The 22,991-nt window shown below is 55.0% G+C and overlaps 1 protein-coding gene across 4 annotated transcripts in view; it reads left to right on the top strand.

Annotated features, from left to right (window-relative positions):
- The window catches only part of LOC112267417 (protocadherin-16-like), a 210,692-nt gene that overhangs the window by 80,697 nt on the left and 107,004 nt on the right, over positions 1 to 22,991 (top strand). The gene's annotated exons all lie outside the window — the stretch shown is intronic.

The following is a 22,991-nucleotide window of genomic DNA, read 5'->3' as shown; positions in this document are numbered from 1 at the left end:
ATCTCCATCCCTCTCTCCACCTCCCTATCCCCATCTCCATCCCTTTCTCCACCTCCACCTCCCTATCCCCATCTCCATCCCTCTCTCCACCTCCACCTCCCTAACCCATCTCCATCCCTCTCTCCACCTCCCTATACCCATCTCCATCCCTCTCTCCACCTCCCTATCCCCATCTCCATCCCTCTCTCCACCTCCCTATCCCCATCTCCATCCCTCTCTCTACCTTCCTATCCCCATCTCCATCCCTCTCTCCACCTCCCTATCCCCATCTCCATCCCTCTCTCTACCTCCCTATACCCATCTCCATCCCTCTCTCTACCTTCCTATCCCCATCTCCATCCCTCTCTCCACCTCCCTATCCCCATCTCCATCCCTTTCTCCACCTCCATCTCCCTATCCCCATCACCATCCCTCTCTCCACCTCCACCTCCCTAACCCATCTCCATCCCTCTCTCCACCTCCCTATACCCAACTCCATCCCTCTCTCCACCTCCCTATACCCATCTCCATCCCTCTCTCCACCTCCTTATCCCCATCTCCATCCCTCTCTCCACCTCCCTATCCACATCTCCATCCCTCTCTCCACCTCCCTATCCCCATCTCCATTCCTTTCTCCACCTCCCTATCCCCATCTCCATCCCTCTCTCCACCTCCCTATACCCATCTCCATCCCTCTCTCCCACCTCCCTATCCCTATCTCCATCCCTCTCTCCACCTCCCTATACCCATCTCCATCCCTCTCTCCACCTCCTATCCCCCAACTCCATCCCTCTCTCCACCTCCCTATCCCCATCTCCATCCCTCTCTCCACCTCCACCTCCCTATCCCCAACTCCATCCCTCCACCTCCCTATCCCCATCTCCATCCCTCTCTCCACCTCCCTATCCCCATCTCCATCCCTCTCTCCACCTCCCTATCCCCATCTCCATCCCTCTCTCCACCTCCCTATCCCCATCTCCATCCCTCTCTCCACCTCCCTATCCCCATCTCCATCCCTCTCTCCACCTCCCTCCTATCCCATCTCCATCCCTCTCTCCACCTCCTTATCCCCATCTCCATCCCTTTCTCCACCTCCACCTCCCTATCCCCATCTCCATCCCTCTCTCCACCTCCACCTCCCTAACCCATCTCCATCCCTCTCTCCACCTCCCTATGCCCATCTCCATCCCTCTCTCCACCTCCCTATCCCCATCTCCATCCCTCTCTCCACCTCCCTATCCCCATCTCCATCCCTTTCTCCACCTCCCTATCCCCATCTCCATCCCTCTCTCCACCTCCCTATCCCCATCTCCATCCCTCTCTCCACCTCCCTATCCCCATCTCCATCCCTCTCTCCACCTCCCTATCCCCATCTCCATCCCTCTCTCCACCTCCCTATACCCATCTCCATCCCTCTCTTCACCTCCCTATCCCCATCTCCATCCCTCTCTCCACCTCCCTATCCCCATCTCCATCCCTCTCTCCACCTCCACCTCCCTATCCCCATCTCCAACCCTCTCTCCCCTCCCTATCCCCAACTCCATCCCTCTCTCCACCTCCCTATCCCCATCTCCATCCCTCTCTCCACCTCCCTATCCCCATCTCCATCCCTCTCTCCACCTCCCTATACCCATCTCCATCCCTCTCTCCACCTCCCTATCCCCATCTCTATCCCTATCTCCACCTCCCTATACCCATCTCCATCCCTCTCTCCACCTCCCTATACCCATCTCCATCCCTCTCTTCACCCCCTATCCCTATCTCCATCCCTCTCTCCACCTCCCTATCCCCATCTCCATCCCTCTCTCCACCTCCCTATCCCCATCTCCATCCTCCCTCCACCTCCCTATCCCCAACTCCATCCCTCTCTCCACCTCCCTATCCCCATCTCCATCCCTCTCTACACCTCCCCCCTCTCTCCACCTCCCTATCCCCATCCCTCTCTCCACCTCCTATCCCCAACTCCATCCCTCTCCACCTCCCTATCCCCTCCATCTCCGTCCCTCTCTCCCTCTTTCCCACCTCCCTATCCCCATCTCCATCCCTCTCCACCTCCCTATCCCCATCTCCATCCCTCTCTCCACCTCCTATCCCCATCTCCATCCTCTCTCCACCTCCTATCCCCATCTCCATCCCTCTCTCCACCTCCCTATCCCCATCTCCATCCCTCTCTCCACCTCCCTATCCCCATCTCCATCCCTCCTCTCTCCACCTCCCTATCCCCATCTCCATCCCTCTCTCCACCTCCCTATCCCCGTCTCCATCCCTCTCTCCACCTCCCTATCCCCATCTCCATCCCTCTCTCCACCTCCTATCCCCATCTCCATCCCTCTCCACCTCCCTATCCCCATCTCCATCCCTCTCTCCCTCCACCTCCCTATCCCCATCTCCATCCCTCTCCACCTCCTATCCCCATCTCCATCCCTCTCTCCATCTCCTATCCCCATCTCCATCCCTCTCTCCACCTCCCTATCCCCATCTCCATCCCTCTCTCCACCTCCCTATCCCCATCTCCATCCTCTCTCACCTCCCCCATATCCCCTCCTCCATCCCTCTCTCCACCCTCTCCCTCCTATCCCCATCTCCATCCCTCTCTCCACCTCCCTATCCCCATCTCCATCCCTCTCTCCACCTCCTATCCCCATCTCCATCCCTCTCTCCACCTCCTATCCCCATCTCCATCCCTCTCTCACCTCCCTATCCCCATCTCCATCCCTCTCTCTCCACCTCCTATCCCCATCTCCATCCCTCTCTTCCACCTCCCTATCCCCCCCCATCTCCATCCCTCTCTCCACCTCCCTATCCCCATCCCTCCCATCCCTATCTCTCCATCCCTCCTCCACCTCCCTATCCCCATCTCCATCCCTCTCTCCACCTCCCTATCCCCATCTCCATCCCTCTCTCCACCTCCCTATCCCCATCTCCATCCTCCACTCCCCATCCTCCCTATCCCCATCTCCATCCTATCCCCATCTCTCCCACCTCCCTATCCCCATCTCCATCCCTCTCTCCACCTCCCTATCCCCATCTCCATCCCTCTCTCCACCTCCCTATCCCCATCTCCATCCCTCTCTCCACCTCCCTATCCCCATCTCCATCCCTCTCTCCACCCCATCTCCATCCCTCTCCATCTCCATCCCTCTCTCCACCCTCCCTATCCCCATCTCCATCCCTCTCTCCACCTCCCTATCCCCATCTCCATCCCTCTCCTCCACCTCCCTATCCCCATCTCCATCCCTCTCTCCACCTCCTATCCCCATCTCCATCCCTCTCTCCACCTCCCTATCCCCATCTCCATCCCTCTCTCCACCTCCCTATCCCCATCTCCATCCCTCTCTCCACCTCCCTATCCCCATCTCCATCCCTCTCTCCACCTCCCTATCCCCATCTCCATCCCTCTCTCCACCTCCCTATCCCCATCTCCATCCCTCTCTCACCTCCCTATCCCCATCTCCATCCCTCTCTCCACCTCCCTATCCCCATCTCCATCCCTCTCTCCACCTCCCTATCCCCATCTCCATCCCTCTCTCCACCTCCTATCCCCATCTCCATCCCTCTCTCCACCTCCCTATCCCCATCTCCATCCCTCCTCTCTCCACCTCCTATCCCCATCTCCATCCCTCTCTCCACCTCCCTATCCCCATCTCCATCCCTCTCTCCACCTCCCTATCCCCATCTCCATCCCTCTCTCCACCTCCCTATCCCCATCTCCATCCCTCTCTCCACCTCCCTATCCCCATCTCCATCCCTCTCTCCACCTCCCTATCCCCATCTCCATCCCTCTCTCCACCTCCCTATCCCCATCTCCATCCCTCTCTCCACCTCCCTATCCCCATCTCCATCCCTCTCTCCACCCCCCTATCCCCATCTCCATCCCTCTCTCCACCTCCTATCCCCATCTCCATCCCTCTCTCCACCTCCCTATCCCCATCTCCATCCCTCTCTCCACCTCCCTATCCCCATCTCCATCCCTCTCTCCACCTCCTATCCCCATCTCCATCCCTCTCTCCACCTCCCCTATCCCCATCTCCATCCCTCTCCACCTCCCTATCCCCATCTCCATCCCTCTCTCCACCTCCCTATCCCCATCTCCATCCCTCTTTCCACCTCCCCTATCCCCATCTCCATCCCTCTCTCCACCTCCCTATCCCCATCTCCATCCCTCTCTCCACCTCCCTATCCCCATCTCCATCCCTCTCTCCACCTCCCTATCCCCATCTCCATCCCTCTCTCCACCTCCCTATCCCCATCTCCATCCCTCTCTCCACCTCCCTATCCCCATCTCCATCCCTCTCTCCACCTCCCTATCCCCATCTCCATCCCTCTCTCCACCTCCCTATCCCCATCTCCATCCCTCTCTCCACCTCCCTATCCCCATCTCCATCCCTCTCTCCACCTCCCTATCCCCATCTCCATCCTCTCCACCTCCTATCCCCATCTCCCATCCCTCTCTCCACCTCCTATCCCCATCTCCATCCCTCTCTCCACCTCCTATCCCATCTCCATCCCTCTCTCCACCTCCCTATCCCCATCTCCATCCCTCTCTCCACCTCCCTATCTATCCCCGTCTCCATCCTCTCTCCACCTCCTATCCCCATCTCCATCCCTCTCTCCACCTCCCTATCCCCATCTCCATCCCTCTCTCCACCTCCTATCCATCTCCATCCCTCTCTCCACCTCCCTATCCCCATCTCCATCCCTCTCTCCACCTCCCTATCCCCATCTCCCTCCTCTCCACCTCTATCCCCATCTCCATCCCTCTCTCCACCTCCCTATCCCCATCTCCATCCTCTCTCCACCTCCCTATCCCCATCTCCATCCCTCTTTCCACCTCCCCTATCCCCATCTCCATCCCTCTCTCCACCTCCCTATCCCCATCTCCATCCCTCTCTCCACCTCCCTATCCCCATCTCCGTCCCTCTCTCCACCTCCTATCCCCATCTCCATCCCTCTCTCCCCCTCCCTTGTCTCTCATCCCTCTCTCCACCTCCCTATCCCCATCTCCATCCCTCTCTCCACCTCCTATCCCCATCTCCATCCCTCTCTCCACCTCCTATCCCCATCTCCATCCCTCTCTCCACCTCCCTATCCCCCATCTCCATCCCTCTCTCCACCTCCCTATCCCCATCTCCATCCCTCTCTCCACCTCCCTATCCCCCCATCTCTCATCCCTCTCTCCACCTCCCTATCCCCATCTCCATCCCTCTCTCCACCTCCCTATCCCCATCTCCATCCCTCTCTCCACCTCCCTATCCCCATCTCCATCCCTCTCTCCACCTCCTATCCCCATCTCCATCCCTCTCTCCCACCTCCTATCCCCATCTCCATCCCTCTCTCCACCTCCCCTATCCCCATCTCCATCCCTCTCTCACCTATCCCCATCTCCATCCCTCTCTCCACCTCCTATCCCCATCTCCATCCCTCTCTCCTCCCCTATCCCCATCTCCATCCCTCTTTCCACCTCCCTATCCCCCATCTCCATCCCTCTCTCCACCTCCTATCCCCATCTCCATCCCTCTCTCCACCTCCCTATCCCCATCTCCATCCCTCTCTCCACCTCCCTATCCCCATCTCCATCCCTCTCTCTCCACCCTCCTATCCCCATCTCCATCCCTCTCTCTCCCCCTATCCCCATCTCCATCCCTCTCTCCACCTCCCTATCCCCATCTCCATCCCTCTCTCCACCTCCCTATCCCCATCTCCATCCCTCTCTCCACCTCCCTATCCCCATCTCCATCCTCTCTCCACCTCCTATCCCCATCTCCATCCCTCTCTCCACCTCCCTATCCCCATCTCCATCCCTCTCTCCACCTCCCTATCCCCATCTCCATCCCTCTCTCCACCTCCCTATCCCCATCTCCATCCCTCTCTCCACCTCCCCTATCCCCATCTCCATCCCTCTCTCCACCTCCCTATCCCCATCTCCATCCCTCTCTCCACCTCCCTATCCCCATCTCCATCCCTCTCTCCACCTCCCTATCCCCATCTCCATCCCTCCCTCTCCACCTCCTATCCCCATCTCCATCCCTCTCTCCACCTCCTATCCCCATCTCCATCCTCTCTCCACCTCCTATCCCCATCTCCATCCCTCTCTCCACCTCCCTATCCCCATCTCCATCCCTCTCTCCACCTCCCTATCCATCTCCCCTCCCTCCTATCCCCATCTCCACCCCTCCCCACCTCCTATCCCCATCTCCATCCCTCTCTCCACCTCCCTATCCCCATCTCCATCCTCTCTCACCTCCCCTATCCCCATCTCCATCCCTCTCTCCACCTCCCTATCCCCATCTCCATCCCTCTCTTCCCTCTACCTCCCTATCCCCCCCATCTCCATCCCTCTCTCCACCTCCCTATCCCCATCTCCATCCCTCTCTCCACCTCCCTATCCCCATCTCCATCCCTCTCTCCACCTCCCTATCCCCATCTCCATCCTCTCTCCACCTCCCTATCCCCATCTCCATCCTCTCCCACCTCCCTATCCCCATCTCCATCCCTCTCTCCACCTCCCTATCCCCATCTCCATCCCTCTCCTCCACCTCCCTATCCCCATCTCCATCCCTCTCTCCACCTCCCTATCCCCATCTCCATCCCTCTCCACCTCCCTATCCCCATCTCCATCCCTCTCTCCACCTCCCTCCCCATCTCCATCCCTATCTCCCATCCCTCTCTCCACCTCCTATCCCCATCTCCATCCCTCTCTCCACCTCCCTATCCCCATCTCCATCCCTCTCTCCACCTCCTCCCCATCTCCATCCCTCTCTCCACCTCCCTATCCCCATCTCCATCCTCTCCACCTCCCTATCCCCATCTCCATCCCTCTCTCCACCTCCTATCCCCATCTCCATCCCTCTCTCCACCTCCCTATCCCCATCTCCATCCCTCTCTCCACCTCCCTATCCCCATCTCCATCCCTCTCTCCACCTCCCTATCCCCATCTCCATCCCTCTCTCCACCTCCCTATCCCCATCTCCATCCCTCTCTCCACCTCCTATCCCCATCTCCATCCCTCTCTCCACCTCCTATCCCCATCTCCATCCCTCTCTCCACCTCCCTATCCCCATCTCCATCCCTCTCTCCACCTCCCTATCCCCATCTCCATCCCTCTCTCCACCTCCCTATCCCCATCTCCATCCCTCTCTCCACCTCCCTATCCCTATCTCCATCCCTCTCTCCACCTCCCTATCCCCATCTCCATCCCTCTCTCCACCTCCTATCCCATCTCCCTCCCTCTCTCCACCTCCCTATCCCCATCTCCATCCCTCTCTCCACCTCCCTATCCCCATCTCCATCCCTCTCTCCACCTCCCTATCCCCATCTCCATCCCTCTCTCCACCTCCCTATCCCCATCTCCATCCCTCTCTCCACCTCCCCTATCCCCCATCTCCATCCCTCTCTCACCTCCCCTATCCCCATCTCCATCCCTCTCCCACCTCCCTATCCCCATCTCCGTCCCTCTCCACCTCCTATCCCCATCTCCATCCCTCTCTTCACTCCTATCCCCATCTCCATCCCTCTCTCCACCTCCTATCCCCATCTCCATCCTCTCTCTCCACCTGTCCCCATCTCCATCCCTCTCTCCACCTCCCTATCCCCATCTCCATCCCTCTCTCCACCTCCTATCCCCATCTCCATCCCTCTCCCCTATCCCCATCTCCATCCCTCTCTCCACCTCCCTATCCCCATCTCCATCCCTCTCTCCACCTCCCTATCCCCATCTCCATCCCTCTCTCCACCTCCCTATCCCCATCTCCATCCCTCTCTCCACCTCCCTATCCCCATCTCCATCCTCTCTCCACCTCCTATCCCTATCTCCATCCCTCTCTCCACCTCCCTATCCCCATCTCCATCCCTCTCTCCACCTCCCTATCCCCATCTCCATCCCTCTCTCCACCTCCCTATCCCCATCTCCATCCCTCTCTCCACCTCCTATCCCCATCTCCATCCCACTCTCTCCACCTCCCTATCCCCATCTCCATCCCTCTCTCCACCTCCCTATCCCCATCTCCATCCCTCTCTCCACCTCCCTATCCCCATCTCCATCCCTCTCTCCACCTCCTATCCCCATCTCCATCCTCTCTCCACCTCCCTATCCCCATCTCCATCCCTCTCTCCACCTCCTATCCCCATCTCCATCCCTCTCTCCACCTCCCTATCCCCATCTCCATCCCTCTCTCCACCTCCCTATCCCCATCTCCATCCCTCTCTCCACCTCCCTATCCCCATCTCCATCCCTCTCTCCACCTCCTATCCCCATCTCCATCCCTCTCTCCACCTCCCCTATCCCCATCTCCATCCTCTCTCCACCTCCTATCCCCGTCTCCGTCCCTCTCTCCACCTCCCCTATCCCCATCTCCATCCCTCTCTCCACTCTCCTATCCCCATCTCCATCCCTCTCTCACCTCCCTATCCCCATCTCCATCCCTCTCTCCACCTCCCTATCCCATCTCCATCCCTCTCTCCACCTCCCTATCCCCATCTCCATCCCTCTCTCCACCTCCCTATCCCCCATCTCCATCCCTCTCCACCTCCCTATCCCCATCTCCATCCCTCTCTCACCTCCTATCCCCATCTCCATCCCTCTCTCCACCTCCCTATCCCCATCTCCATCCCTCTCTCCACCTCCTATCCCCATCTCCATCCCTCTCTCCACCTCCTATCCCCATCTCCATCCTCTCTCCACCTCCCCTATCCCCATCTCATCCCTCTCTCCACCTCCTATCCCCATCTCCATCCCTCTCTCCACCTCCTATCCCCATCTCCATCCCTCTCTCCACCTCCTATCCCCATCTCCATCCCTCTCTCCACCTCCCTATCCCCATCTCCATCCCCTCTCCACCTCCCTATCCCCATCTCCATCCCTCTCTCCACCTCCCTATCCCCATCTCCATCCTCTCTCCACCTCCCTATCCCATCTCCATCCCTCTCTCCACCTCCTATCCCCATCTCCATCCCTCTCTTTCACCTCCCTATCCCCATCTCCGTCCCTCTCTCCACCTCCCTATCCCCATCTCATCCCTCTCTCCACCTCCCTATCCCCATCTCCATCCCTCTCTCCACCTCCCTATCCCCATCTCCATCCCTCTCTCCACCTCCTATCCCCATCTCCATCCCTCTCTCCATCCTATCCCCATCTCCATCCCTCTCTCACCTCCCTATCCCCATCTCCGTCCCTCTCTCCCACCTCCTATCCCCATCTCCATCCCTCTCTCCACCTCCTATCCCCATCTCCATCCCTCTCTCCACCTCCTATCCCCATCTCCATCCCTCTCTCCACCTCCCTATCCCCATCTCCATCCCTCTCTCCACCTCCCTATCCCCATCTCCGTCCCTCTCTCCACCTCCCTATCCCCATCTCCATCCCTCTCTCCACCTCCTATCCCCATCTCCATCCCTCTCTCACCTCCTATCCCCATCTCCATCCCTCTCTCCACCTCCCTATCCCCATCTCCATCCCTCTTTCCACCTCCCTATCCCCATCTCCATCCCTCTCTCCACCTCCCTATCCCCATCTCCATCCCTCTCTCACCTCCCTATCCCCATCTCCATCCCTCTCTTCACCTCCTATCCCCATCTCCATCCCTCTCTCCACCTCCCTATCCCCATCTCCATCCCTCTCTCCACCTCCCTATCCCCATCTCCATCCCTCTCTCCACTATGCCCATCTCATCCCTCTCTTCACCTCCTATCCCCATCTCCATCCCTCTCTCCACCTCCCTATCCCCATCTCCATCCCTCTCTCCACCTCCCTATCCCCATCTCCATCCCTCTCTCCACCTCCTATCCCCATCTCCATCCCTCTCTCCACCTCCCTATCCCCATCTCCATCCCTCTCTCCACCTCCCTATCCCCATCTCCATCCCTCTCTCCACCTCCCTATCCCCCATCTCCATCCCTCTCTTCCTCCCTATCCCCATCTCCATCCCTCTCTCCACCTCCCTATCCCCCATCTCCATCCTCTCTCCACCTCCTATCCCCATCTCCATCCCTCTCTCACCTCCTATCCCCGTCTCCGTCCCTCTCTCACCTCCCTATCCTATCTCCGTCCCTCTCTCACCTCCTATCCCCATCTCCGTCCCATCTCTCCACCATCTCCATCCCTCTCTCCTCCTATCTCTCCCGTCCCTCCACCTCCTATCCCTATCTCCGTCCCTCTCTCACCTCCCTATCCCCATCTCCGTCCCTCTCTCCACCTCCTATCCCCCGTCTCCGTCCCTCTCCACCTCCCTATCCCCATCTCCATCCCTCTCTCCACCTCCTATCCCCATCTCCATCCCTCTCTCCACCTCCATCCTATCCATCTCTCCACCTCCTATCCCCATCTCCATCCTCTCTCCACCTCCCCTATCCCCATCTCCATCCCTCTCTCCACCTCCCTATCCCCATCTCCATCCCTCTCTCCACCTCCTATCCCCATCTCCGTCCCTCTCTCCACCTCCCTATCCCCATCTCCATCCCTCTCTCACCTCCCACCTATCCCCATCTCCATCCCTCTTTCACCTCCCTATCCCCATCTCCATCCCTCTCTCCACCTCCTATCCCCATCTCCATCCCTCTCTCCACCTCCCTATCCCCATCTCCATCCTCTCCCACCTCCCTATCCCCATCTCCATCCCTCTCTCCACCTCCCTATCCCCATCTCCATCCCTCTCTCCACCTCCCTATCCCCATCTCCATCCCTCTCTCCACCTCCCTATCCCCATCTCCATCCCTCTCCACCTCCCTATCCCCATCTCCATCCTCTCTCCACCTCCCCTATCCCCATCTCCATCCCTCTCTCCACCTCCCTATCCCCATCTCCATCCCTCTCTCCACCTCCCTATCCCCATCTCCATCCCTCTCTCCACCTCCTATCCCCATCTCCATCCTCTCTCACCTCTATCCCCATCTCCATCCCTCTCCCACCTCCTATCCCCATCTCCATCCCTCTCTCCACCTCCTATCCCCATCTCCATCCCTCTCTCCACCTCCCTATCCCCATCTCCGTCCCTCTCTCACCACCTATCCCCATCTCAATCCCCCATCTCCATCCCTCTCTCCACCTCCTATCCCCCATCTCCATCCTCTCTCCACCTCCCTATCCCCATCTCCATCCCTCTCTCCACCTCCCTATCCCCATCTCCATCCCTCTCTCCACCTCCCTATCCCCATCTCCATCCCTCTCTCCACCTCCCTATCCCCATCTCCATCCCTCTCTCCACCTCCCTATCCCCATCTCCATCCCTCTCTCCACCTCCCTATCCCCATCTCCATCCCTCTCTCCACCTCCCTATCCCCATCTCCATCCCTCTCTCCACCTCCCTATCCCCATCTCCATCCCTCTCTCCACCTCCCGTATCCCCATCTCCATCCCTCTCTCCACCTCCCCCCCATCTCCATCCCTCTCTCCACCTCCCTATCCCCATCTCCATCCCTCTCTCCACCTCCCTATCCCCATCTCCATCCTCTCTCCACCTCCTATCCCCATCTCCATCCCTCTCTCCACCTCCCTATCCCCGTCTCCGTCCCTCTCTCCACCTCCCATCCCCATCTCCATCCCTATCTCTCCATCCCTCTCTCCACCTCCCTATCCCCATCTCCGTCCCTCTCTCCACCTCCCTATCCCCATCTCCATCCCTCTCTCCACCTCCTATCCCCATCTCCGTCCCTCTCTCCACCTCCCCCATATCCCCATCTCCATCCCTCTCTCCACCTCCCACTATCCCCATCTCCATCCCTCTCTCCACCTCCCTATCCCCATCTCCATCCCTCTCTCCACCTCCCTATCCCCATCTCCATCCCTCTCTCCACCTCCCTATCCCCATCTCCATCCCTCTCTCCACCTCCTATCCCCATCTCCATCCCTCTCCACCTCCCTATCCCCATCTCCATCCCTCTCTCCACCTCCCTATCCCCATCTCCATCCCTCTCTCCACCTCCTATCCCCAACTCCATCCCTCTCTCCACCTCCCTATCCCCATCTCCATCCCTCTCTCCACCTCCATCCCCTCTCCCTATCCCCATCTCCATCCCTATCTCTCCACCTCCTCCACCTCCCTATCCCCATCTCCATCCCTCTCCCACCTCCCTATCCCCATCTCCATCCCTCTCTCCACCTCCTATCCCCATCCCATCCCTATCCCTATCCCCGTCTCATCCGTCTCCACCTCCCTATCCCCATCTCCATCCCTCTCTCCTCACCTCCCTATCCCCATCTCCATCCCTCTCTCCACCTCCCTATCCCCATCTCCATCCCTCTCTCCACCTCCCTATCCCCATCTCCATCCCTCTCTCCACCTCCCTATCCCCATCTCCATCCCTCTCTCCACCTCCCTATCCCCATCTCCATCCCTCTCTCCACCTCCCTATCCCCATCTCCATCCCTCTCTCCACCTCCCTATCCCCATCTCCATCCCTCTCTCCACCTCCTATCCCCATCTCCATCCCTCTCTCCACCTCCCTATCCCCATCTCCATCCCTCTCTCCACCTCCCTATCCCCATCTCCATCCCTCTCCACCTCCCTACCCTCCATCCCTCACCTCCATCCCTATCCCCATCTCCATCCTCCCCACCTCCCTATCCCCATCTCCATCCCTCTCTCCACCTCCCTATCCCCATCTCCATCCCTCTCTCCACCTCCCTATCCCCATCTCCATCCCTCTCTCCACCTCCCTATCCCCATCTCCATCCCTCTCTCCACCTCCCTATCCCCATCTCCATCCCTCTCCACCCACCTCCCCTATCCCCATCTCCATCCCTCTCTCCACCTCCCTATCCCCATCTCCATCCCTCTCTCCACCTCCCTATCCCCATCTCCATCCCTCTCTCCACCTCCCTATCCCCATCTCCATCCCTCTCTCCACCTCCCTATCCCCATCTCCATCCCTCTCTCCCCTCCCTATCCCCATCTCCATCCCTCTCTCCACCTCCCTATCCCCATCTCCATCCCTCGCTCTCCACCTCCTATCCCCATCTCCCCCTCTCTCCATCTCCTCTATCCCCATCTCCATCCCTCTCTCCACCTCCCTATCCCCATCTCCATCCCTCTCTCACCCTATCCCCCATCTCCATCCCCATCCCTCCATCTCCATCCCTCTCCACCTCCCTATCCCCATCTCCATCCCTCTCTCCACCTCCCTATCCCCATCTCCATCCCTCTCTCCACCTCCCTATCCCCATCTCCATCCCTCTCTCCACCTCCCTATCCCCATCTCCATCCCTCTCTCCACCTCCCTATCCCCATCTCCATCCCTCTCTCCACCTCCCTATCCCCATCTCCATCCCTCTCTCTCCACCTCCCTATCCCCATCTCCATCCCTCTCTCCACCTCCCTATCCCCATCTCCATCCCTCTCTCCACCTCCCTATCCCCATCTCCATCCCTCTCTCCACCTCCCTATCCCCATCTCCATCCTCTCTCCACCTCCTATCCCCATCTCATCCCTCTCTCCACCTCCCTATCCCCATCTCCATCCCTCTCCACCTCCCTATCCCCATCTCCATCCCTCTCTCCACCTCCCTATCCCCATCTCCATCCCTCTCTCCACCTCCCTATCCCCATCTCCATCCCTCTCTCCACCTCCCTATCCCCATCTCCATCCTCTCCACCTCCTATCCCCATCTCCATCCCTCTCTCCACCTCCCTATCCCCATCTCCATCCCTCTCTCCACCTCCCTATCCCCATCTCCATCCCTCTCTCCACCTCCCTATCCCCATCTCCATCCCTCTCTCCACCTCCCTATCCCCATCTCCATCCCTCTCTCCACCTCCCTATCCCATCTCCATCCCTCTCTCCACCTCCCCTATCCCCATCTCCATCCCTCTCTCCACCTCCCTATCCCCATCTCCATCCCTCTCTCCACCTCCCTATCCCCATCTCCATCCTCTCTCCACCTCCCTATCCCCATCTCCATCCCTCTCTCCACCTCCCTATCCCCATCTCCATCCCTCTCTCCACCTCCTATCCCCATCTCCATCCCTCTCTCCACCTCCCTATCCCCATCTCCATCCTCTCTCCACCTCCCTATCCCCATCTCCATCCCTCTCTCCACCTCCCTATCCCCATCTCCATCCTCTCTCCACCTCCCTATCCCCATCTCCATCCCTCTCTCCACCTCCCTATCCCCATCTCCATCCCTCTCTCCACCTCCCTATCCCCATCTCCATCCTCTCTCCACCTCCCTATCCCCATCTCCATCCCTCTCTCCACCTCCCTATCCCCATCTCCATCCCTCTCTCACCTCCCTATCCCCATCTCCATCCCTCTCTCCACCTCCCTATCCCCATCTCCATCCTCTCTCCATCCCTATCCCCATCTCCATCCCTTCTCACCTCCTATCCCCATCTCCATCCCTCTCTCCACCTCCCTATCCCCATCTCCATCCCTCTCTCCACCTCCCTATCCCCATCTCCATCCCTCTCCTCCACCTCCCTATCCCCATCTCCATCCCTCTCTCCATCCCTATCCCCATCTCCATCCCTCTCTCCACCTCCTATCCCCATCTCCATCCCTCTCTCCACCTCCCTATCCCCATCTCCATCCCTCTCTCCACCTCCTATCCCCATCTCCATCCCTCTCTCACCTCCCTATCCCCATCTCCATCCCTCTCTCCACCTCCCTATCCCCATCTCCATCCCTCTCTCCACCTCCCTATCCCCATCTCCATCCCTCTCTCCACCTCCCTATCCCCATCTCCATCCCTCTCTCCACCTCCTATCCCCATCTCCATCCCTCTCCACCTCCCTATCCCCATCTCCATCCCTCTCTCCACCTCCCTATCCCCATCTCCATCCCTCTCTCCACCTCCCTATCCCCATCTCCATCCCTCTCTCCACCTCCCTATCCCCATCTCCATCCCTCTCTCCACCTATCCCCATCTCCATCCCTCTCTCCACCTCCCTATCCCCATCTCCATCCCTCTCTCCACCCCTATCCCCATCTCCATCCCTCTCTCCACCTATCCCCATCTCTATCCCTCTCCCACCTATCCCCATCTCCATCCCTCTCTCCACCTCCCTATCCCCATCTCCATCCCTCTCTCCACCTCCCTATCCCCATCTCCATCCCTCTCTCCACCTCCCTATCCCCATCTCCATCCCTCTCTCCACCTCCCTATCCCCATCTCCATCCCTCTCTCCACCTCCCTATCCCCATCTCCATCCCTCTCTCCACCTCCTATCCCCATCTCCATCCCTCTCTCCACCTCCCTATCCCCATCTCCATCCCTCTCTCCACCTCCCTATCCCCATCTCCATCCCTCTCTCCACCTCCCTATCCCCATCTCCATCCCTCTCTCCACCTCCCTATCCCCATCTCCATCCCTCTCTCCACCTCCCTATCCCCATCTCCATCCCTCTCTCCACATCCCTATCCCCATCTCCATCCCTCTCTCCTGCTCTTTCTTTTATTTCCCTGTTCCACTCCAATTTTTCAAAACATTTTAGCACCAGCAGTGCTCAATGAATACTGATAGTTTTTTCTCAGACTGTTCCTGAGTAGCTTGTGCCATGGTAGCAGGCTTACTCTACCATGCTTATTGTTATGCTGTATCTACAGGATGCACCCGTCTGACTGTCAGTGTTCCCAGTTCAGCTAGAGGGTTAGCTGTGTTCTACTTTCAGTGTACCAGGCCTTATCTTCAGGTCTGTGACTCCTGCACCACTATTAGTGGTAATAGATTTCAGTTGTGTTTCGGGGCTCTCACATTACCTTCTATTGGAGTTTTCCTCTCTGTCCTGAAGCTGTTGTGCCTTTCAAATGTGTTAGAGCCCAACTGAGGCAGCTATACTATTCTGGAATACATTAAGAATCCATTGACAACAATAAACCAAATGTTTTCTTGGAAGGAGAGTGAGGAAATGTTTTAGCTGGGTGACGTTTTTCATATCTGGGATGTTCCACATCTCCTGCCAAGCCTGGGAATGTAAAATCAAAGAACGCTGGCTAGAATGGAAAGAGAGAGAACTTGTTTCATTGTGAAGCCAGTGAATTCCATAGCATGTGAAATAAAAGAACAAGAGACTCAGCGCTCCACCCCCCTTACACACCCACCCTCCCCCCTCCACCCCCTTACACACCCCCTCCCACCCTCCCACCCCTCCACCCCCACCCCCTTACACACCCACCCTCCCACCCCTCCACCCCCTTACACACCCACCCTCCCACCCCTCCACCCTCCACCCCCTCGTCCCTCAAACTTCGACAACCATGCTATGAAATCCAATAACTCCCTTGCATGGTACATTACAAAATATTTTCCTTGGGCCCATGTAGGAGCAGTGAGAAAGCTGTGAAAGGCGTGGTGTGATATGATGTGGGTTGTAGACTGCTGAGAGGCTGGGTGGTGGGCTGCTTGGGCTCTCTAGGCATGCAGCTGTCTGGTGGTGGTCTCTCTTGCTTTCTCGATTGCTCTCTTTCTTTCTTTCTCTCTTTCCCTCTCTCTCGCTTTCTCTCTTTCTCCACCTTTTCTCTCTCATTTTCCCTCCTTCTTTTCTCTCTCTCTCTTATCTCTCTCCCTCTGTGTCTCTGTCTCTCTATTTGCCCATGACTAACTTTACACTTGGTCCAGGTGGGAGTATCTGTGAACTCGGCACTACGAGGGGTGCTGGGGGATCGAGGGGAGAGCAACACACTTCGGGTGCCAGCTTTAGCAGGCATTCCATCAACACCAGCATGTCTGCTGTCAGCTGGACTAATCTGCAGCCAACTGTTGTAAAAATAGGGAGTTATTTTTCCCCTGGATCACCAGTGGGATAGCTGGGTCTGGATCTCAGGATGGGCTGGTGGGAGACTGGAGAGGGGTGGGGGGGATAATCCCCCAGTTGTTCCCCTGATTGAAAAGCAAATACATCTTTCATTGCTGCTGTCATAAAATCTCCCACTTCTCAAAGCCCCATAATTAACAGTTATATAAATAACCTATGTCTACCAAATGGTACTCTATTCACTATACACTGCACCACTTTCTGGTCAAAGTAGTACACTAAATAGGGAATAGGGTGCAATTTGGGATGCAAACTAGGCCTACTGCTGATATTAATTATTGATATGACTTAATATTAATATATTGATAATTATTCATGTGAGTTTCAATGCTACTGCTACTACTACTGCTTTGAATGGTACAGTAGCAGCAATATCAGTAGTAGGTATAGTAGCTGTTGGAAAGAGACTAAACATACTGCATATTTTATGTTCTGGAAGACACAGGCAGACAGACAGGAGAGTTTGGAGTTTAGGATGTGATAATGTTGAGTATGAGATAATGTGGTAATGTTGAGAATTTGATCATGTTAAGGATGTGATAATCTGACAGTGTTGAGGATGTAATCATGTTTAGGATGTGATCATGTTGAGGATGTAATCATGTTGAGGATGTGATAATGTTTAGGACGTAATGATGGTTCGATGTTTAGCATATGGTAGCAGAGCAGCTTTAAATGCTCCTGTTATCTAGTCCTAGATCAACATGCAAGGAGGATAGGGCCTTGGGTTAGGGTTCAGGGGTTAGAGGTCAGGGGCTGGCTAGCAGAAGGCCCATTGACTCTACTAGCCCTGTGGAACATAATCCCTTCTCTAGTGTTAACCAGTCAACACACGTAGGGCTAGACTTCTCTAGTGCTGTCTCTATATATTTCTCTCCACAATGAAACCTAATTAGCTCAATTTCATGGTAGAGCATTCTGGCCTTTGTGAGTTTGTAAGTTAAATATCAGCATACATACAAATGATTTAAGCCAGGCCAAACCAAGCTGTATGTGAACTGAAGTGGTTAAAAAGCCATTTTAGAGTAGAAAGGCTAAGATGTCAGATTTCCCCCTTAGTTCCCTCTTTGCCTCTCCTGCTTTCCCTCTCTATTTCTCTCTCTATTTCTCTCTCTATTTCTCTCTCTCTCTCTCTCTGCCCCTCTCTCTCTTTCTCTGCCTCCCTTTCTCTCTCTCTGCTCCCCCTTCTCTCTCTCTCTCTCTCGCTCTCTCTCTCTCTCTCTGCCCCTCTCTCTCTTTCTCTGCCTCCCTTTCTCTCTCTCTCTCTCTGCCCCTCTCTCTCTGCCCCCTTTCTCTCTCTCTCTGCCCCCATTCTCTCTCTCTCTCTCTCTCTGCCCTGTCTCTCTGCCCCCTTTCTCTCTCTCTCTCTGCTCCCCCTTCTCTTTCTCTCGCTCTCTCTCTCTCTGCTCCCCCCTTTCTCTCTCTCTCTCTCCCGCTCTCTCTCGCTCTCTCTCTCTGCCCCCTTTCTCTCTCTCTCTCTCCCCCCATTCTCTCTCTCTCTCTCTCTCTCTCTGCCCCTGTCTCTCTGCCCCCTTTCTCTCTCTCTCTGCTCTGCTATATATTCTCTCTCTCTCTCGCTCTCTCACTCTCTCTCTCTGCCCCCTTTCTCTCTCTCTCTCTCTGCTCCCCCTTCTCTCTCTCTGTCTCGCTGTCTCTCTTGCTCTCTGCCCCCCTTCTCTCTCTCTCACTCTCTCTCTCGCTCACCGCCCCTCGCGCTCTCCCTCTCATCTTGTATTTCTCTCTCTCACCCCCATTCTCTCTTTCACCCTCTCTCTCTCTCCTTCTCTCTCTCACTCACCTTCCCTCCATCTCTTTTACAGACCTGGTCTGTTTTTGCCATCAGTCACCAGGGTTCAGCATGATGGAGCTGGGAGCTGGAGAGGAGGAGGCTGGAGAGGGTTTGGGCAAATCAAATCAAATGTTATTGGTCACATACACATATTTAGCAGATGTTATTGCAGGTGTAGAGAAATGCTTGTGTTCCTAGCTCCAGCAATAATATCTAACAATACACAACAATACGCAAAACATAAAAAGTAAAATAATGGAAAATAAGATATATAGACATATTAGGACAAGCAATGTCAGAGTCCGAATTATAAATAAATATGTATATGATGGGATGAAAAGACATTATGAACAGCATTATGGATAGAATATGTAGTATATCTGAAGAATATGCAGGATAGAATATATATATATGTACAGCAATAATGAAATAGGATGGGCCATGACTAGAATACAGTATATACTTGTGAATTTGGTCAAACTGTATGAAAACATTATTAAAGTGACCAGTGTTCCATGACTATGTACATAGGGTCTCTAAGGTGAAGGGTTGAGTAATCGGGTGTTCACCTGATAGTGACAGTGACTAATGTTCAGGGCAGGGTGAGGGGTCCGAATAGTGACAGTGACTAATGTTCAGGGCAGGGTGAGGGGTCTGGATAGTGACAGTGACTAATGTTCAGGGCAGGGTGAGGGGCTGGATAGTGACAGTGACTCATGTTCAGGGCAGGGTGCTTGGGGGCCGGATAGTGACAGTGACTAATGTTCAGGGCAGGGTGAGGGGGCCGGATAGTGACGTTGACTAATGTTCAGGGCAGGGTGAGGGGTCCGGATAGTGACAGTGACTAATGTTCAGGGCAGGGTGAGGGGGCCGGATAGTGACAGTGACTAATGTTCAGGGCAGGGTGAGGTGTCCGGATAGTGACAGTGACTAATGTTCAGGGCAGGGTGCTTGGAGGGGTCTGGATTGTGGGGACTATTTAACAGTCTGATGGCTTTGAGATAGATGCAGTTTTTCAGTTTCTCATCCTCAGCTTTGAAGCACCTGCACTGACCTCGCCTTCTGGATGGTAGTGGGGTGAACAAGCCGTGGCTCCTTGATGATCTTCTTGGCCTTCCTGTGACATCGACTGCACCACCCTATGGAGAGCCCTGCTGTTGCAGTTGCCATACCAGGCGGTGATACAGCCTGACAGGATACTCTCAATGGTGCATCTGTAAAAGTTTGTGAGGGTCTTAGGGGCCAAACCGATTTTCGGGGGGTGGAGGTCAGAGAGGGTGGGGGCTGAGGTTGAGGGGATGTGTCAGTCTCGGGGCTCTGGGACTTGTTCTATTTCTCTGTAAGGCTTTGGACGGAGCTAAGAAAAAGGAGAAACGCTGAGAAGGAGAAACGGAGAGAAGTGGAGATGGAGAGAAGAGAGGTAGACACAGGTGGAGATGAAGAGACAGTGAGCGCTGAGATAGGATGGAGAATGAATCAAGGGACCCTGGAGGAACAGACGACTTCACCAGAGAAAGAGAGGGGAGATGGAGGTTAAGGGAGAAAAGAGGGGATAGATGGAAGTTAAGGGAGAAAAGAGGGGATAGATTGAGGTCAGGAAGCCTGACTGTGCAGAAGACTGTCAGAATAAAGTGATAGGCTCTTTGAAAGATGTTCTTTCCAGCACTACTATACAAGCATTTTGTGAATTCAATGACTCATAGGGTATCATCTGCAGTCATCATCCAGAGGTGAAAGAAGAGGTTAGAAAGTGTGAAATTATTTTAAGGCCATGTGACTTTGTCTAACTCTACAGGTATGTATTCATAAAGCGTCTCAGAGTAGGAGTGCAATCTAGGATCAGGTCCCCGTGTCCATGTAATCATATTCATCATTACTTAAAAGGCAAAACTGTTCCACTCCTACTCTGCTAAGCTTTCTACCAGTCAACTCAGCCATTCTAGCTTCAGATCGTTCTACGCTCATGGTCCAACGATCTTCACAGGGAGCTGGTAGATTTGGGAAGTGGTAGATTTGGGAAGTGGTAGATTTGGGAAGTGGTAGATTTGGGAAGTGGTAGATTTGGGAACTGGTAGATTTGGGAAGTGGTAGATTTGGGAACTGGGAGATTTGGGAACTGGTAGATTTGGGAACTGGTAGATTTGGGAACTGGTAGATTTGGGAGCTGGTAGATTTGGGAACTGGTAGATTTGGGAACTGGTAGATTTGGGAACTGGTAGATTCTCCTATCCCCCTTCTGTCTAGTCTCCTACCATTCTCCTACCCCCCTTCCGTCTAGTCTCCTACCATTCTCCTATCCCCCTTCCGTCTAGTCTCCTACCATTCTCCTATCCCCCCCCTTCCGTCTAGTCTCCTACCATTCTCCTATCCCCCTTCCGTCTAGTCTCCTACCATTCTCCTATCCCCCTTCCATCTAGTCTCCTACCATTCTCCTATCCCCCTTCCCTCTAGTCTCCTACCATTCTCCTATCCCCCTTCCGTCTAGTCTCCTACCATTCTCCTATCCCCCTTCCCTCTAGTCTCCTACCATTCTCCTACCCCCTTCCCTCTAGTCTCCTACCATTCTCCTATCCCCCTTCCCTCTAGTCTCCTACCATTCTCCTATCCCCCTTCCCTCTAGTCTCCTACCATTCTCCTATCCCCCTTCCCTCTAGTCTCCTACCATTCTCCTATCCCCCTTCCCTCTAGTCTCCTACCATTCTCCTATCCCCCTTCCCTCTAGTCTCCTACCATTCTCCTATCCCCCTTCCCTCTAGTCTCCTACCATTCTCCTATCCCCCTTCCGTCTAGTCTCCTACCATTCTCCTATCCCCCTTCCCTCTAGTCTCCTACCATTCTCCTATCCCCCTTCCCTCTAGTCTCCTACCATTCTCCTATCCCCCTTCCCTCTAGTCTCCTACCATTCTCCTATCCCCCCTTCCCTCTAGTCTCCTACCATTCTCCTATCCCCCATTCCCTCTAGTCTCCTACCATTCTCCTATCCCCCTTCCATCTAGTCTCCTACCATTCTCCTATCCCCCCCCTTCCGTCTAGTCTCCTACCATTCTCCTATTCCCCCTTCCGTCTAGTCTCCTACCATTCTCCTATCCCCCCCCGTCCCTCTAGTCTCCTCCCATTCTCCTATTCCCCCATTCCCTCTAGTCTCCTACCATTCTCCTATCCCCCCTTCCCTCTAGTCTCCTACCATTCTCCTATCCCTCCCCTTTCCCTATAGTCCCCTTCCATTGTCCTATCCCTCCCACTTCTCCCCTTCTCTCTGTCTCTTCAGTCCCCAGTCTCATATTCTGTCCCTGGCTTCCAGATCTCATTGTTGTGTCTGTGTCGGAGACCCCAGGCACACCTAACCCTAAACAGCCTGTCTTGCACCGTGAGAAAGCTTTGCCAAGCTATTGGATTAGCTTTTGAGCGCCACATTGGCTAATTAATGAAAATGACCCGCTATAGAGGGAGGAGGAGAGGGAAGGCATTGTCCTCGCTGCAACAAAGACATCCCAAATGGCACCCTGTTTTCTTTGCAGTGCACTACACTTGACAGGAGCCCTATGAACCCTTATCAAAAGTTGTGCACTATATAGAGAATAGGGTCCCATTTGAGACACAGCCAAAGTGTCTCCTAACAGGATTTCAACTAACCACGCCAGCCGTTGCTAATAATGTTGGCTGAAGCCACTATGTTTGTAGTAGTATTGGCAGTGGGACTGCTGGAGTGTTTTAGTAATTGTAGTCATGCTCCATTCTCACAACACTTTCTGGCCATCTAATTCATAAAATAGGGAAGTAGTCATTGAATTATGTGGCTGAATACAAAAGGTATTTGTGGCAGTGGAGTACTGCTATACAATGTGTTTAGACTAGCAGACCGCTTGCAGCAGCAGCAACCAAGACAATTCCGTGTCCCAAATGACACCCTATTCCCTGCATAGTCCACTACTTTTGACCAGAGCCCCATGGGTTACGTAGTCTTTCCCTGGTTGTTACACTGGCTAAACTAGCTAAACAGCTTCCAGCAGCTGTCCTCTGTTTCCAGTTTGCCATCCAGAGGTTCTCACACCTGCAGACTATAGCAGAGTTCTAGATGTCATAGAGACTGTCAGAACAGCAGTAGTTGGAGCAGTAACCATGGTTAACAGGCTTTTAACTGGCTTGTTGATGAGACTTTCTCAATTCAATTTACTTTATTGGCATGACATAACAATGTGCATATTGCCAAAGCTTCCTTTGAGATTAAGGGAAACATTTACGATAATATTGTCAATATTGTCAATGGTTAACAACAATAATCAAGGGTCAAAATAATTATACATTGAAAAATAACAGTAACAATGGCATAGAGGACATGCAGGCAGCTTGGTTTCTCTCTCTCTCTCTCTCTCTCTTTCTCTCTCTCTCTCTCTCTCTCTCTCTCTCTTTCTCTCTCTCTCTCACTCTCTCTCTTCTACTCTTCCTCTCTCTTCCATTACCTTGGCTGTAAATGTAAACCTT

This window comes from Oncorhynchus tshawytscha, linkage group LG14 (assembly GCF_018296145.1).
Source record: "Oncorhynchus tshawytscha isolate Ot180627B linkage group LG14, Otsh_v2.0, whole genome shotgun sequence".
NCBI classification, from domain to species: domain Eukaryota; kingdom Metazoa; phylum Chordata; class Actinopteri; order Salmoniformes; family Salmonidae; genus Oncorhynchus; species Oncorhynchus tshawytscha.
Note: the sequence above shows the minus strand (reverse complement) of the source record. Positions and strands in the feature narration are given on the sequence as shown.